The sequence below is a fragment of the Fundulus heteroclitus genome, unplaced genomic scaffold (genome assembly GCF_011125445.2).
Source record: "Fundulus heteroclitus isolate FHET01 unplaced genomic scaffold, MU-UCD_Fhet_4.1 scaffold_60, whole genome shotgun sequence".
Lineage (NCBI taxonomy): Eukaryota > Metazoa > Chordata > Actinopteri > Cyprinodontiformes > Fundulidae > Fundulus > Fundulus heteroclitus.
In genome coordinates, this window is record NW_023397033.1 from 1,802,864 (window position 1) to 1,814,401 (window position 11,538).

The 11,538-nt window shown below is 46.2% G+C and overlaps 1 long non-coding RNA gene across 1 annotated transcript; it reads left to right on the forward strand.

Moving 5' to 3' along the window:
• The first annotated feature begins 1,892 nt into the window (after positions 1 to 1,892).
• LOC118561287 lies at positions 1,893 to 10,700 on the forward strand. Its single transcript, XR_004929920.1, has 2 exons — positions 1,893 to 2,556; positions 9,270 to 10,700. It is a non-coding gene; the product is annotated as an uncharacterized LOC118561287 (long non-coding RNA).
• Positions 10,701 to 11,538: the final 838 nt, after the last annotated feature.

The window sequence follows — 11,538 nt, forward strand, 5'->3', positions numbered from 1 at the left end:
GGAGGAATGTGGCTTGTCTGGGTGTTGATGAATAACTTACTGAGGAATGTGAGGCTTGTAATGTTGTTGACTCACTCCTAATTCGAGGGAGTGATTACCACCCTGATGCTCTGAAAAACACGGCAGGTCCCTGTCCAACCAGAATGACTGTATTCAAGAACTATCAGACTTTATTAACTCATCTTTACATTTTGGCCTATTTGGAACTGAAATTGCTCTTGGACAACAATTATGTCACACAGCATGGTTTGATGCAGGTTACTGAAAAAAAAAACATTAAAAAGTAGTTGCCACCTAACTAGATATTCTCTTGAGAGAAATCTGTGAATGAAATGCTTTCATAGTAAACTTTAGGTGCTTATAGGAAGCAGTGTCTGGACATTCTCATGACTCGGCCCGTAGCTTTACTGTTTGCTGAAGGTTTTAATTATATACAGTCTGTTACCGTGTGTCTGACAGAATATATCAATGTTAGTGCACCCATTTAGTCACAGATTAGTAGTTAGTACTTTGTTGTTCTGAATGAAAAAAGGAGAAGCCTATTTCAGATAGAGGCAGCTCAGCTCTAGAAGAAAGGGCTAACAATCTGGTGTTTCCAGGTATATTATGTGACTAAGTTCTTAACAATGTTTGGACATTCCCATAAAGAAGTGCCATATTTTTATGTAACTCACAGGCCTAACTCACTATAGTACACCATGCACAACGAAATTATAAACGCACAGAACCTCTAAAGGGTATAACATACATAAACGTATTTCCCAACAAATAATAGCATGTTAAGAAAACCTCCAAAAATCAGCCAAATACTTATTCTGGCTTTGAATCAGAAAGATATTCCTAAAGTTCATCCAAGTTCTCTTTGGGGAGGAAAAAACACACTGGTTGGGGAAATATTCCAAATTATGTGTTTTCTGTCTGATAAACTTTCAGAACTGTTCTCTAAAGGTTGGAGGTAAGGTTGAAGATCCCTTCAGCTTTAGTTTGTTACCTATACATACATATGTTGTGCTATTATTACACACTGTTTCAAGTCGTTTAATGTTTAATAAAAAACTCTCGGTCTGTTAGGTGTTGTCCGGTGAACATCCGTTCAAACAGCTGATATTAGGACAATAGTTGAAAGGGTAATTTGAGCCCTGGCATTCTTTTAACAACAAATTCTGGACACATATGGTATAAATGAGTGACAACTTCTCTTCAAATTCAAGAATTTGTTAACAGAAATTAAATGAACATCTGGCGAACACCTCTATAGAATGCTGTTTATCTGAATTAACACTAAATTTCAATCAACAAATCCTCTCTACTAGGCTAGTGAATCTTAACTAAAACTATTAAGCAAAATAAGATAAAAAGAAGCTAAGGAACTATGTACACACAAAAGAAACAAAAAGACAAATAAAATGGTTGAAAACCATCAGAGATATGATATGATCTGTTGAGGCTGTGTGAATGTCAAGAGCGAGCACCAAAGGCCCTGCTCATGTGTGATCAGCTTTGTTTCTTCGCTCAAAAACGGACAAATCAGATACACCAGCCAGTTAATTTAATGGCATAAGATGTGCTGGCATGTCGGGAGTAAGTGGAAACTTCCATCGATTTTTGAGCACCCTCGGACGTAACAGCTCCTCTTTTTAGTAGTCATCCTCTTCTTAAGTGGAGCAGTCAGACATGCTAGCACGACTCATGCCATTAAATTTGCCGGCCTGTGTATCAGCTGGGGGAGGAGGGGAGGTGAAGGCTGTTTGCTTTATGGTATGCTCTAATTTGAAAATAACAATTACGGAGAAAGATAACCTACATAGAAAGTTAAACTATTGTCTGATTTGTCTCTTTTTGAGCAAAGAAATAAAGCTGACCACACATGAGCAGGGCCTTTGGTACTCACTCTTAACATTCACACGTCCTCATCAGTGCACAACAGATCAAATTATATCCTCAAAACCAGAGAAAAATGAAATTTGTTGTCATGATCCCTTTAAGATATGTTGTTACTACAGAGACACTGTTTTAATGAAGATTGAAATAGCTACCACTCACAATTTAAATAAAACATCTTAAGCAGCTGTAAATCGGCAAGAAAGAAGCAGACGAAGACCAAATAAGATGACCCTGACTGGAGACCAGATGAGGGGGAGACCAAGACTACAGGAAGTGGGCAGGCTCTGGTGCTACACACATCCCACATCACACCTTCAGGGCTTAGATAATTCCAAAGAAATGCTATATAACATAGTAGAAGAGATCAGTCACAATCTTCTTTGCTTGAGGGCCAAGCTATTGGTGGAAGCGAGGAAAATCCATGTAATGATACAGCCTGAATTCAAGATTGAAAACACATTTGTTTAGTGTCAGGGTTCTCTGTTTGGTCGGTGTTCTAACTCTGCTCCACAGGTGGTTCTAGTTGGCTGGGGGGCGTGGCCCACACCTGCGGCTCGTTTGGAGCAGTGTTCACTGGCGTCTTAAGGAAGGCTCAGACCGATGGAAGACGCCAGAGCCTTACCCAGTCGTGGTACGACGTGGCCTCTGACCAGATCTTGGAAATCTGAACTTGTGAGTTTTTTCGTATCTCTGAAATCTGACAAATTTTTGGATCTCCTGCTTTTTCTTAGTTTGTGTTTGGACTACTCACCCGCCTTGACGTGTCACTCGACGCTCGAAAACGGACAAATCAGATACACCAGCCAGTTAATTTAATGCCGTGAGTCGTGCTAGCATGTCGGGAGTAAGTGGAAACGTCCACTTCACTCGACGCTGGTTAGCTTCTAAGAATCCCTGAAGCTCAGATGTTGCTCTGGCGTTTCCCCTCTTTCTTACTTGGTGATACCAAGCCGGGCCTGAGGTTCCCTTCCCTGGAATCTGCTGGTTCCTCCGCACTCTGGTTGCTCCATCTGTCACCCCTGCCTGCCGTGGCTCACTCGTGGCCCTCGCCCTCTTACCATCAGTCCGCCCTCCAGCCGCTAGCCACCAACTATCCACCGTGAGCATTCGGTCTCAGAGTTCCCTTGTCACTACTTCCCAGGTTAGGTTTGCCCAACTAAATGGACAGCAGCTAGGCTTCTGGAGATTTCTCTCTGGTTCGATCTCTCCTAACAATTCTCCTTTTCTTCCCACAGTTTCTCCTGCACTGACGTTCAGACCTCGACAGATCCCATCAGCAGTATCGATCTCTGTAGTCTGAATTTAAATAAAACATCTTAAACTGCCAGCTTCTGCAGCCGAGGATCGGAACGCCAAGGTCCCCGCCCTCTACTTCCACCCGGTATACAATGCACCCGACCCCTTAGGCCCCTCTGACAGGTGGTGAGCCCATTGGAAGGGGGACCCATGTTTCCTCTTCGAGCTGAGCCCGGCCAGGCTCCATGGGAAAAAGCTCGGCCACCAGGCGCTCGCCAACGTGCCCCACCTCCAGGCCTGGCTCCAAAGTGGGGCCCCGGTGACCCGCGTCCGGGCGAGGGAACACAACGTCTATTGTTCGTATTCATTATAAGGGGTTTTTGGGCTGCTCTTTGTCTGGTCTCTCACCTAGGACCTGTCTGCCTTGGGTGACCCTAGTAGGGGCATAAAGCCCCTGACAGCATAGCTCCTAGGATCATTGGGACACTCAAACCCCTCCACCACGGTAAGGGGGCAGCCCATCGAGGTGGCAGCCCATTAGATGGAGCTTTAACTCCCACCTCTGGAAGAGCTTTGAACACGTCCCGAGGGAGGCGGGGGAGATTGAGTCCGAGTGAACCATGTTCCGCGTCTCTATTGTTGAGGCAGCAAGTCTAAGTTGTGGCTGCAAGATTGTCGGTGCATGTCGCGGCGGCAACCCTCGAACACGCTGGTGGACACCAGCGGTGAGGGAAACCATCAAGCTGAAGAAGGAGTCCTACCGGGCTTTATTGGCCTGTGGGACTCCGGAAGCATCTGATGTGTACCAGCAGTCGAAGCCGAACTCCTCCCACGCCCGAGTTTTTGCCTCGGCGACCAGCCGAGCCGCCCGCCGAGGCAAAAACTCGGGCGTGGGAGGAGTTCGGAGAGGCCATGGAGAAAGACTTCCGTACGGCTTCTAAGTGATTCTGGTCCACCATCCGGCGTCTCAGGAGGGGGAAGCAGTACAGTACCAACACTGTTTACAGTGGGGGTGGTGTGCTGCTGACCTTGACACGGGACGTCGTGCGTCGGTAGGGGGAATACTTCGAATACCTCCTTAATCCCGCCAACACGTCTTCCATTGTGGAAGCAGAGCCTGGGGACTCTGGGTCGGGTTCTCCCATCTCTGGTGCTGAGGTTGCCGAGGTTGTTACAAAGCTCCTCGGTGGCAAGGCCCCGGGCGTGGATGAGATTCGCCCTGAGTACCTTAAGGCTCTGGATGCTGTGGGGCTGTGTTGATTAACGCGGCTCTGCAGCATCACGTGGACATCGGGGGAAATTCCCCTGGATTGGCAGACTGAAGTGGTGGTCCCCCTATTTAAAAAGGGGGACCGTAGGGTGTGTTCCAACTACAGAGGAATCACACTCTTAAGGCTCCCTGATAAGGTGTATTCAGGGGTCCTGGATAGGAGGGTATGTTGGATAGTCAAATCTCATTCAGGATTCAGGAAGAGCAGTGTGGTGTTCGTCCTAGCCGTGGAACACTGGATCAGCTCTACACCCTCAGCAGGATCCTGGAAGGGGCATGGGAGTTTGCCCAACCAGTCTAAATGTGTTTTGTGGATCTGGAGAAGGCATTCGACCGTGTCCCTGGAGGGATCCTGTGGGGTGTAGTCTGGGAGTATGGAATATGGGGCCCTTTAATAAGGGCTGTCAAGTCTCTGTATGGCCGGTCTCAGAGTCTGGTCCGCATTGCCGGCAGAAAGTCGGACTCGTTTCCGGTGAGAGTTGGACTCCGCCAAGGTTGCCCTTTGTCACCGATAAAAGTTATGAACAGAATTTCTAGGCGCAGCCAAGGTGTTGAGAGGATCCGTTTTGGTGGCCTTAGGATTGCGTCTCTGCTATTTGCGGATGACGTGGTCCTATTGGCTTCATCAGGGCATGATCTACAGCTCTCACTAGAGCGGTGCGAAGCGGCCGGGATGAAAATCAGTGCATCCAAATCTGAGACCATGGTCTTGAACCGGAAAAGGGTAGAGTGCCTCCTCCGGGTTGGGGAGGATGTGCTGCCCCCTAGTGGAGGACTTCAAGTATCTTGGGGTGTTGTTCACCAATGAGGGGAAGATGGAGCGGGAGATCGACAGGCAGATTGGTGCGGCGTCTGCTGTAAAGCGGGCGCTGTACCGATCCGTTGTGGTGAAGAGAGAGCTTAGCCAAAAGGCAAAGCTCTCGTTTTACCGGTCGATCTACGTTCCTACCCTCATCTATGGTCACGAGCTTTGGGTCGTGACCGAAAGAACGAGATCCCGGATACAAGCAGCCGAAATGAGTTTTCTCCGTAGTGTATCTGGGCTCTCCCTTAGAGATAGGGTGAGGAGCTCAGTCATCCGGGGAGGACTCCATGTTGAAAGGAGCCAGTTGAGGTGGCTCGGGCATCTGGTTAGGATGCCTCCCGGACGCCTCCCTGGTAAGGGGTACGTCCCACCGGGAGGAGGCCCAGGGGAAGACCAAGGACACGCTGGAGGGACTATGCCTCTCTGCTGGCCTGGGAACGCCTTGGGATTTCCCCGGAGGAGCTGGCTCAAGCGGCTAGGGAGAGGGACGTCTGGGCCTCCCTACTGAAGCTGCTACCCCCGCGACTGACCCCGGATAAGCAGAAAAAGATGGATGGATGGATGGATCTTAAACTGCGCATTGTCTTCCGTATTGTGTCTGCATGTGGGCAAAACATATAAAAACCATGACAGAAGAAGGCTCTGGCCATCAAAGCCCAGCATATACAATCGGTTGGCAGCTAGGCGGGCAGCAAGAACAATTAAATGGGTTAGGTTTAGCGTTAAATTCGACACAAGAACAACTCCAACTAGTCACCGCTCAGCTCAGTCAGCTGATGGCTTCTGTTTCTCTCAGGCATCGGAGATCCTGCCCCCCGCAGTTCAAACACCTGAAGACACCGATCAGATTCCGCTCTCTGAAGGCTCGTCTCCAGCTCCTGAGAAATTCTCAGGAGAAAGTGGAGATTGTGGGGGATTTCTCTTCCAATGTAATCTAATTTTCAACCGTGCTCCCCGAACTTACCCCACTGATCAGTCAAAGATTTTGTTTGTTCTTCGGCTCTTAACCGGTAGAGCTCTGAGATGGGCTGAAGCCCGATTTTCGGATTTTCGGACTGTCAGGCGTTCGTTTAATTACTGAATTTAGGACTGTTTTCTTAGTCTGTTGCCCTGCGACAGACTAACGACCTGTCCAGGGTGTACCCTGCCTCTCGCCCAGTGAACGCTGGAGATAGGCACCAGCAACCCCCGCGACCCCATGAGGGATTAAGCGGGTCAGAAAATGGATGGATGGAGGACTGTTTTCTCTGCTGAATTGGACCCGGTCCAATTATCCCATTCCCTGCTCTCGTAAAACAGCGGGGGCGACGTGTTTCTGATTTTTCGGTAGAATTTCGTGCTCTTGCTGCAGCCGCTGGCTGGGAGGCCAAGCCGTTAAAGGCAGTCTTTTTCCAGGCGTTAGACGAGAATTTAAAGGACGAACTAGCCAGACTGGAGGAACCCAACTCCTTTGAGGACATGGTCGCTTTAGCTATCAGGCTGGATACCCGACTACATAGCCAGAACCGAGGACAAACAGAGAGACCCCTACGGTCCGCGGGTCCACCGGTGCAGGGGTCCGCTACTCAGCGACCTTTAGTTTCACCGCCTTCACTTCCTGAACCTATGCAGTTCAGTCGTGTTCATTTAACTAATGAAGAGCGTCAACAACGGTATTCTGAGAATCAGTGCCTTTATTGTGGGGGTGAGGGTAATTTTGTTAAGAATTGTCCGTTGCGGCCAAAAGATCGGGTCCGTCGCCAATAGCGGGGAAGGCGGCGGACTGGAGTAATTTTTCGTTCCCCAAAGCTGTTTTGAACTCGTCTCCGTCCCGTCTTTGTCTGCCGGTTACTTTGGTCTTTGGTCAGGATAGTATCGATGCCTCAGCCCTCATCGACTCAGGTTCTGATTTTAACCTGATCGACTCGGGTTTAGTAAATCACTTTTGCATCCGGAGAGTGCCGCTCTCCACACCTCTCCAGGTGTCTGCTCTGGATGAGGAGAAATTAACCCTCATCACCCACCAAACTAAGCCTCTGGAGATAATAGTAACCGGTAATCACAGAGAACAGCTGTTTAACCCATATTAAACAGATTTCCAGAGTTTCCTTTTTTCACCTCCGGAATATCGCCAAAATTAGAAACATTCTGTCCAGGAGTGATGCTGAAAAACTAGTCCATGCATTTGTTACTTCAAGGCTGGACTATTGTAATTCTTTACTATCAGGAAGTCCACAAAATGCAGTTCGAAGTCTTCAGCTGATTCAAAATGCTGCGGCAAGAGTTCTGATGAAAATCAACAAGAGGGATCATATTTCTCCAATTTTAGCTTCCCTTCATTGGCTTCCTGTTAAATCAAGAATAGAATTTAAAATTCTCCTTCTAACGTATAAAGCCCTTAATAATCAAGCTCCATCATATATCAGAGCTCTGATTACCCCGTATGTTCCTAACAGAGCACTTCGCTCTCAGACTGCAGGTCTGCTGGTGGTTCCTAGAGTCTCTAAAAGTAGAATGGGAGGCAGATTCCTTTAGCTATCAGGCTCCTCTCCTGTGGAACCAACTCCCAGTTTTGGTCCGTGAGGCAGACACCCTATCTATTTTTAAGACTAATGTTAAAACTTTCCTTTTTGACAAAGCTTATAGTTAGAGTGGCTCATACCCTGAGCTATCTCTATAGTTGTGCTGTGATAGGCCTAGGCTGCTGGAGGACATCAGGGTCTAATTTTCTCACTCTACTGATTTCTACTGTTCTTCAGTCTACTGTTCTCCAGTTTTGCATTGTATTACATTGAAATGACTGTCGTCATTTCAGCTTTTAACTTTTTGCTCTCTCTCTTTTTCTTCATAGTAGGTACACCTGGTCTGGCGTTCTGTTAACTGTGACATCATCCAGAGAAGACGGCTCACCCGCTACTACCATCTAATGTAGAACAGATTACTAGATCAATGTGTGCTTCTGTGCTTTTTTGTCTCTCTTGTTGTGTCTCTGCTCTGTCTTCTGTAACCCCAGTCGGTCGAGGCAGATGACCATTCATACTGAGCCCGGTTCTGCCGGAGGTTTTCCTTCCCGTTAATGGGGAGTTTTTCTTCCCACTGTCGCTTCATGCTTGCTCAGTATGAGGGATTGCAGCAAAGCCATGTACAATGCAGACGACTCTCCCTGTGGCTCTACGGTTCCCCAGGAGTGAATGCTGCTTGTCGGGACTTTGATGCAATCAACTGGTTTCCTTATATAGGACATTTTTGACCAATCTGTATAATCTGACCCAATCTGTATAATATGATTGAACTTGATTTTGTAAAGTGCCTTGAGATGACATGTTTCATGATTTGGCGCTATATAAATAAAATTGAATTGAATTGAATTGAACAGCTGTCATTTTTTATTTTCCCGGTAAAACGCTCTCCTGTGGTCTTAGGCTTGGCATGGTTATCCGTTCATAACCCACATTTAAATTGGGCTGAATCTTGGCTGGAGTCTTTGTCTCTCGCTTGTCACTCTCAGTGTTTGCTCTCGGCTCGGCCAGTCTCTCATCCGCCTGCTTCTTCCCCCGAACTGGGGGATGAGATTGACTTGTCTCGCAGTATCATGATCTCCGTCTGGTTTTTAGTAAGACTCAGGCGTGCTCTCTCCCTCTGCATCGCCCCTATGACTGCGCTATTGACCTGCTACCTGGTGCTCCACTGCCTTCCAGCCACTTGTACAACATCTTGAATGTCAGGCGCTCGAGAAATATATTGGTGAGTCTCTAGTGGCTGGATTAATTCGGCCTTCCTCTTCTCCTCTAGGTGCGGGTTTTTTCTTTGTGGGGAAGAAAGATGGATCCCTCCGGCTATATATCGATTACCGGGGGTTAAGTCAGATCACGGTTAAGAATAAGTACCCGCTTCCTCTTTTGCAGTGGCGGCTGGCCCATAAGGGGGCGCTCGGGCGCCGCCCTTCCTAGATGTGGAGGGGAAAAGTCAAAATATATATAGATTTTAAAAGTATTATTAATGTCAGTTTCTACCTAATAGTACGTGGCTACATGTAATAAGAATTATTAAAACACTTCTACTAACTGACTCTACCAATTGACTCTCATTTAACAGTGCATTTCCACCAACAGACGTGCAGCGCTGCAGATTCTACGTGGATATTAGACTGGAAAAGGGAAGCCCCGGGTAATAAGCCTGTATACAGAGCTAACCTCACTGCAAAAACTGCCGAGTGAGAGTGTTACGGAATATGTCATCAGAGCTGAAACTACAATCACTGCTTTAAGGAATGCAGGTGAGAATCTGAGTGACAAACTTTTGATTGCAATGATTTTGAAAGGACTTTCAGAAACATTTAAGCCATTTACTATTACTCAGAGTGATGTTAAAATGACTTTTGCCGAATTTAAAACAAGACTTCGAAGTTATGAGGATATTGAAAATATGCGGACAACTACTTCTGGGGATAACGTAATGAAGGCAAGAGCACAGCTGGGAAGGGGAACCAAAGTTACTTTGGATGATTGTGCAGCTGCAAGTAGTCATTATTTGTTACAGGTGGGGCACAAAATGCCATAAAGCAAGCATGTGCAGACGTAAAGAATGGTGCAGTCAATGTAAAAGTGCTACACACTGTGATGCAACCTGCAGGAGAAGAAAACCAAGGGATAGAGCAAGAAAAGTGTCAGAGGAGCCGGATGATAAGGAATATGTTTTTCGGGCAAGTGATGCTGAGATGAGGAGACATAAGGATGAAAGAAAAGGCCTAATGGTGGATGCAGGTGCAACTTCACACATCACCACAGACATCAAAAAGTTTTGATGGTTTGACAGCAGTTTCCAAGCCGACACAAACTGTGTGGAATTGGCTGACGGTACGAGGTGCAACGGAGTAGCTAAAAGCTACTGGACGACGTTTCAAAGTAATGCTAAGGAACGCGGTGTACATCCCTACATATCCACAGGACATCTTCTCTGTGAAGGCAGCTTACTGTTGCACTGTCGACTTGTGAAGCAGAGTTTATAGCTTTAGCTTCAACTGTACAGGAATGTTTATTTCTATACCAATTGTTAGAAAACATTGATGGTCAGAAATATGAATCGAGAGTGTTTGTGGACAATCAGCATGCCATTGCTTTAGCAAAAGATCCTGTGTATAGACAACATGTAAACATGTGGACATTAAATTAAATTTTGTGAGATCGGTAATAAAAGAGGGCAGACTTAATCTGGAATACTGTCGAACTGATTATATGGTTGCGAATGTGTTAACAAAACCAGCAACAAAGTTCAAGTTAATGAAATTTAACTCATTTATGTTTGGTGTATGAATTTTGTATTGAAATGATGAAATTGAGATTTATAAATATTGCGCTCTCATTTATATTTGATTTGTTTGTTTTTATTTTTTAGTTTGGAATCAAGCAATCATATTGCAGAGTGTATGTCATGTGACTGAGTGTAATTAGTAACTGAATGAATGCACATGTGTCTGTTTAAATAAAATGTGCCAGTCCAAAAGAAACTGGTGAATGTGAAACAGTATTCCCTGTTGTCTGCGTAAGTTACTCTGCTAACAAATTCTCCTCTTCAACACTTTTGGGGCTGTCACTCAAGGAGCCCCACAAGTGTAGCGAAATAACCAATTGTATACTGTTACTAGGGAAAATTTATAAATATTTGGCCAATCAGCATCGCCAAAATGAATGGCTTTGGGGCTCCTGGAGTCTTTGCCCCTGCTACACACTGCTATACATAGGTGTATAGACCAGTTCACGCGTGACGTCACGAGCTACATCCGCGCTACATCCGGGTCACGGTGGTAGGCAAAAACAGTACCACCGTGACAAAACGGGTGAATTAGAGCATTTTTTTTTTTGTTTATTTTTGGAATCTAAACAATGCCTACGACTTGTTGTTGTCACGATTTGGGTTTTGTCTTGGTTTATGTTATCAGATTTATTAGTTAAGTTTCTGCTTTTGGGGTCTTTCTTGTTTGGTTTTGATTTAGACATGTTCTGTTTAGGTTACCTGTTTTCCACCTGTCACTTTATCAGCTCTGTTTGGTCTCCCCTCAGCAATCTGTCAGCTTTCTTGCCCTGATGAGTTTCACCTGCCTTCCCTATAATTAGTTTTCACTCCATTTCACCTGTGTACTCCACTATATAGTTCTGCCTCGGTCTTCAGTTCTAGGCCAGATCATTTTCGAGCCACTTGGTGAGTTTTGTTCCAGCGTTTCTTTTCTGACTGACCTGTAGATGCAAACCCGAGTGTTTTTTGATTCTGAGCCAGCCTGATCCCTGAACCTGTTTTTCCTGCCCTGTCTGACTGATTTACCGTTTTACCGACTAGATTCTGTCCCAGGATTATCCGAGCTTGCTTT